The following is a 6000-nucleotide window of genomic DNA, read 5'->3' on the forward strand; positions in this document are numbered from 1 at the left end:
GGGCCAATGGGGGGAGGGGCCGTGATGGGGGAGGGGCCCACGGTGGGGGAGGGGCTGTAAGGGCTGAGCCTATGGTGGGGGCGGGGCCCGTGGGGGAGGGGTCGGTGATGGGGGAGGGGCCGTGAGGGCTGAGCCCGTGGTGGGGGAGGGGCCCATGAATGGGGGAGGGGTCGTAAGGGCTAACCCCTTGGTGGGGGAGGGGGCCATGGTGGGGGAGGGGACCGTGGTGGGGGAGGGTCCGTGAGGGCTGAGCCTGTGGTGGGGGCGGGGCCCATGGGGGGAGGGGGTCGGCGATGGGGGAGGGGCCCGTAAGGGCTGAGCAGGTGATGGGGGAGGGATCCGAGGGGGTGGGGACTGTGGTGGGGGAGGGGGCCATCAGGGCTGAGCCCGTGGGGGGGAGGGGGTCCGTGGTGGGGAAGGGGCCCATGGATGGGGGAGGGGTCTGTGAGGGCTGACCCCTTGGTGGGGGAGGGGCCGTGGTGGGGGAGGGGCCGTGAGGCGGGGCGGGAGATGGATGAGGGTGAGCGATGAGGGAGTGAAGGTTTGCACAGGACTGATGAATGAATGAATGAATGAATGAATGAGGGCGTCACATGAATGAGTGAAGGGACGGACTTACAGGGGCCGAATGAATGCGTCCTGTGAGTGAGTGAGTGAGGCAGGGTTCACACGGGCTGGATGAAGGTGCGCCTGGAGGCGTGCACTCTGAATGAATGAATGAATGGGTGAATGAATGAATGAGTGAGTGAATGAATGGGTGAATGAATGAGTGCATGGCGGGGGAGCCGAGCGAGCGAGTGAACGGAGGACGCAGATCGTCATGAATGAATGATGGCCGCACCGCTGGAGCAGTGAATTCAGATGCCAGTGAACGCCTACGTGCTTGCGCCTGAACGTCAGTGCGTGCGTGCCCGCGTGCGTGCCCGCGTGCGATTGTGCGTGCCCAAGTGCGTGCGTGGAGCGTGTGTGCGTACGTGCCTCCGTGCGTAAGTGCCTGCGTGTGTACGTGCCTCCGTGTCCGCGTGCGTGCGTGTGTAAGTGCCCTCGTGCGAGCGTGCGTGCGTGCGTACGTGCCCGCGTGCGTGCGTGCGTGCGTGCGTGGGCGCGTGGCGAGGCTTCCGTGAAGCACGCACGCGTCAACGGGGGAGCGGGCGCGGAGAAAGCGGGCTCTCTGGGATCCAAGTGGCCCCGAGACGCGCATCGCCCCCCGGCCTCCCGTGCGGTGAAGACGGTGAGCCTCACCCGGGGTCCCTGACCTGGGAGCCTAGAGCAGCGGTTCTGGGGGGTCCTGTGCACTGTGGGGGGTGGGGCAGCGTCCCTGGTCCCCCCACTAGTCATTCTCTGTGCTGGGGGGTCCTGTGCACTGTTGGGTGTGGGGCAGTGTCCCTGGTCCCCCCACTAGTCATTCTCTGTGCTGGGGGGTCCTGTGCACTGTGGGGTGTGGGGCAGCGTCCCTGGTCCCCCCACTAGTCATTCTCTGTGCTGGGGGGTCCTGTGCACTGTGGGGGGTGGGGCAGCGTCCCTGGTCCCCCCACTAGTCATTCTCTGTGCTGGGAGGTCCTGTGCACTGTGGGGTGTGGGTGGCATCTCCTCCCCGCCCCCCTCCTTCCACCGCCAGCCCCATCCCTAGCTCACATGCGCGCGGTCTCCCTGGGGGACAGTCACTGCAGGCTGTTGGGAAATATCTGCAAGGAGAGAGCGTGTCCTGGGTAAAAGGCCACTCGGTGTGTCCGACAGAGCTGACACCCCCCAACCTTGCACCCCACCCCCCGTGTCCTGGAGCGTTGTGAATCTGCACAGCGGGGAGGAGGGGGGGCAGAGAGCCTCCTCTTGCCCCTGAGGAGCTGCTGAGCCCCGACTGGTGCTCGGCCTCTGTGGCCCCAGGATTCCTCTCCGCACCCCCAGACCTGTCAGTCTCTCTGTCCAGCCCGCGGTGCTGGCTGGCCAGCGGGGTCAAAGGGCAGGCCTGCTTTAACACAGTGGGCAGTCCCTGGCTGTGAGCGTGGCTGAGGCCTGCTCGCCCCGAGCCAGTGTCCAGGAGGCGAGCAGAGGTCAGCTCTGCTGGTCTGAGCGGCCAGTGTTGGACCTCGGCTGGACCTCTCCCCTTAGGGACCCGGGAAAGAGCTCGCCTGCCGGCTCAGGGGTGAGCAGATGCGCCCTGGAGCCTCCAGCCCACCCAGGTGCCCCCCCAAAAAACCAAAGCTCAGAAGGCCGGGTGGGGACACAGAGGACACTGGGAAGGGCACTTCGATGTCACGTGGAACAATGGCAGCCCAGGGCAGGGACCAAACTGCATCACTTCGGCTGAATGGGGAGCTAATCAGTTCGCCCTGGACACCAGGACCCGAAGCACCGTCACTGTGGGGGTACGAGGTCCCCCACAAGCAAACGGGGCCTCAGGAGCAACTTTGCAATAATGGAAAACATTAACGACAGACAGACGGACAGTGGGGCACAAGGGGACCTGGTCCCGTGTCAGGACTGAGAGCGAGAGAGTGTATTTTCCGTGGTGTCTCTCGCGGGGCTCACAGATCTTTCGTAAGGCGTGTGCGTGTCACAGCCAACATACGACACCGTCCACGGGCGGCGACGTCCCAGGAGCCCCACGAACCAGCAGGGAGGTGACTCCGCGTCGTGACCCAGTGCTGGCTGACCTGGGGCGCCCCGAGCCCCCCCGGGGGGCAGCCTGTGGCCAGCAGCAGCAGCAGACGGCATGCTAGGTTTTCGGGGGGTCCGTGGGTCACTGGGGCTGCAGGACCTGGAGGCTCTTCATCGACAGAGAACAGCCAGACGCAGGATGACTCGTGTTTTACGGGGTGAGGGGGGACCCTGTGCCGTCCTGAGAGCCTGGCTTCAGACTGAGTTACAGATCATCACCGAGCGGGTCTGTCCCACCGGGGCCGGCTTTCCAGACCCGGGACCACAAGCACGGACTTAGCTGGGGGACAGTCTCATCCGGCCCCTCAGTGGACGCAAACCCCACTGCCATGGAGGGGACGCCGACTCACGGGGACCCTACAGGACAGGGCGGAGCTGCCCCTGGGGGTCCCCCAGGCGGTCAGTCTGCACGGGGGCAGACGGGCTGGTCTCTCTCCCCAGGAGCTGCTGGTGGACTTGAACCCCCGACCTTGTCCTTAGCAGCTAAAGGTGTCGCCCCTGTCTCTTTCTCTCTCTCTCTGTCTGTCTGTCTGTCTCTCTCTCTCTTTAAAGTTTAACTATTTGTTTCGATTGTGAAGAAAACCTTCTGGTATGTTTTCTCCCATTCCTGGGCCTCAACAGAGTGGCCGCCTCAATGTCCATGCTCCTGTCCCTTCCAGAGTGGCCGCCTCAATGTCCATGCTCCTGTCCCTTCCAGAGTGGCCGCCTCAATGTCCATGCTCCTGTCCCTTCCAGAGTGACCGCCTCAATGTCCATGCTCCTGTCCCTTCCAGAGTGACCGCCTCAATGTCCATGCTCCTGTCCCTTCCAGAGTGGCCGCCTCAATGTCCATGCTCCTGTCCCTTCCAGAGTGGGGAGCGGCACTGGACGGGGGTGGGGGGGCCTCAAGGTGCTTTCCCGGGTTGACTCATCCCTTCCCGGCCACCCCTCGGTGGGGGATGCTCCACTGACCACGGATGGGCTCGGGGTGTCCACCTCGACCCCCCTCGTTCTCGCCAGCGGAGGGGGGTGTGGGGGGTTGTGCGCTGGTTTGTCTGCTCGGCAGAAAGTAAATGTCTATAAATGACCGGTGGGCAACGGACGTACAAGTACGTGGGTTGAAACACGAGTCGCCAGAGGCCCTGATCAAACGGTCTTTAAAAGAAATAAACGAAGAAGGAAGCCTTGTTTGGGGGCAGCAGCCGCCAGGCCCGACTCAGCAGATCAAATCTGTCCCGGGATTCCGTGAACCGCCCCTCCGGGTGGGTCTCTCCCCTCATCCCTCCCTCCACCAACTTCCTGCCTCGCCCCTCTCCCTGCCCCTGTTACCTCTTATCGTCCAGAAGAGAGACCCGGTGGAAGGGGCCTCACAGAGTGGACCCTGAGCCCCTGGGCTTTTAACGAACGGGGTTAATTGGAGCGAGCGGGCCGCTGTTCAGATGGAAGGAGAGTCAAGGGGGGCCTTGAAAGACAGCGTGCAGAGAGACCAGCTGAAGTCAGGAAGGGAGAGAGAGACAGAGAGAGAGACAGAGAGAGACAGGAGAAGGTGGGGAGAGGGGGGACTTTCCGGGAGAGGTCTTGGGAAGGTGAGGTGGGGCTGGAGCCGCAGGGTCTTTTAGGGACCAACTCGCTAAGCAGAATGTTCTCCAGTTTTGTCCATGTCTTGCAGCGTCCGTCTGCGAGAGCTGGTATTTGTCTTATGGGTGCATTTTAAAAGCTGAAAATCTTACGGGAGCAGACAGCCCAGCTCTGCCCGCCCCCCGGGAGTGAGTGGCTGGTGGGTTGGCATCACTGGCTGGGGGCACCAGGGTCGGTGGAAGGGGGCAAGAGGAAGCCACTGCTTGTAGGGAGCGTTGAGCTTCCGTTCAGGCTAATTGGGAGACATAGTAGCAACTGTGGAGGGTTGAACAATATGAACAAGGGCAAATGGAAACATAGTAGCCAGCAGGGACTAGTGGAAACATAGTAGCCAGCAGGGACTGGTGGAAACAGTAGTGAGCAGGGACTGGTGGAAACATAGTAGCCAGCAGGGACTAGTGGAAACATAGTAGCCAGCAGGGACTGGTGGAAACATAGTAGCCAGCAGGGACTGGTGGAAACATAGTAGCGAGCAGGGACTGGTGGAAACATAGTAGCGAGCAGGGACTGGTGGAAACATAGTAGCCAGCAGGGACTAATGGAAACATAGTAGCGAGCAGGGACTGGTGGAAACATAGTAGCGAGCAGGGACTGGTGGTAACATTTGGAAACAATAGTAGCGAGCCTGGAGAGTTGAAGACCTGCATAAACAAAGGTTAATAGAAACATCTGGAAACATAGTACAGTGTGTAAGCCCGGTGGACTAGAGAAACAGATTCATAGACACTCGTACTTGCATTGGAAAGAGCGTAACATAACGAGCAATTGTACGTTAAGAAAACATCCCCGTTCGTCCAATCAAGCCCGTCAGTTTGATATGAGCCCACAGGTCCAGTCTATAAATCCCTCTTCAGACGCATGCAGCTCATGCAATGACGCCGAATGCAGGAGGGTCACAGGCCGGCGGGTGCAGAGTCTGTGGATCCAGTGGCCGTGGAAGCAGCTCAGCGCCGGCGTGGCCTCCACGTGGCTCCTCCAGGTGCAGGGCTCGGGCTCCGTCGGCTTCAGGTGACTTGTGAGCAGGGATGTCTGGCAGGGAGTGTGTGTGTGTCCGTCCTCCATGTCTTGTAGACTCGTCTCTGACCTGCTCTAACCACTGCTCCCTCCCCCCGTCCCTTACAGGCATGAGCCCCCCCCCCCAGCAGCCCCAGAGGTTCAGGAAAAAAAACAAGCGACATGACGTGACCCCTCCACCCCCGGCCATGAACCCCGCTGGTTCCACTGCTCAGAGGTGTAGGCATCTGCTGTGACAGCCCCCCCCACAAGCGATGTGTCCAGGGGGGTGTCAGCACCCACTTTGTGGAACTCGGGCAGCAGAAGGGCACTGTGGGGTGCAGGGCTTCCTGGGCACGGTCTTGATGGGAGCAGACAGTCAGGCCTTTCTTGCGCGGCACCTGGGGAGGGGGGGGGTAGTTCCAACAGCGAACCTCCAGGAGGTGGGTGCCAGCGAGTCTGTGCAGACCCCCCACCCCCCGACCCCGTGTGTGGACAGAGAAGACCTTCTGCTTCCGAAGTTTCTCTCGGCCGGAAGATTTACAGACGCAGACGGCAGCCAGGCACTTCTCCCGCCGCGCCCCCCCTGCGCCTTCAGGCTGGCAGCTGGGTGCAAACAGCTGCAGGCAAGGGCTGACCAAAGAGTAAATCTGAAATCCACCCTTTCTGCTCCCCGTTTCCCAAGGAGATGGGGGGAGGCTTTCTCTGTGCAGTGGCCGCCTCTTCAGGGAG

The 6000-nt window shown here is 61.8% G+C and overlaps 1 long non-coding RNA gene across 1 annotated transcript in view; it reads left to right on the plus strand.

The window, feature by feature from the left end:
• The first annotated feature begins 1108 nt into the window (after positions 1-1108).
• Positions 1109-6000, plus strand: part of LOC142435569 (uncharacterized) — a 9601-nt gene continuing 4709 nt past the window's right edge. The window contains exon 1 of the long non-coding RNA XR_012781576.1: positions 1109-1231. This is a non-coding gene — a long non-coding RNA (uncharacterized LOC142435569). The remainder of the gene's footprint in view (positions 1232-6000) is intronic.

This window comes from Tenrec ecaudatus, chromosome Y (genome assembly GCF_050624435.1).
Source record: "Tenrec ecaudatus isolate mTenEca1 chromosome Y, mTenEca1.hap1, whole genome shotgun sequence".
Lineage (NCBI taxonomy): Eukaryota > Metazoa > Chordata > Mammalia > Afrosoricida > Tenrecidae > Tenrec > Tenrec ecaudatus.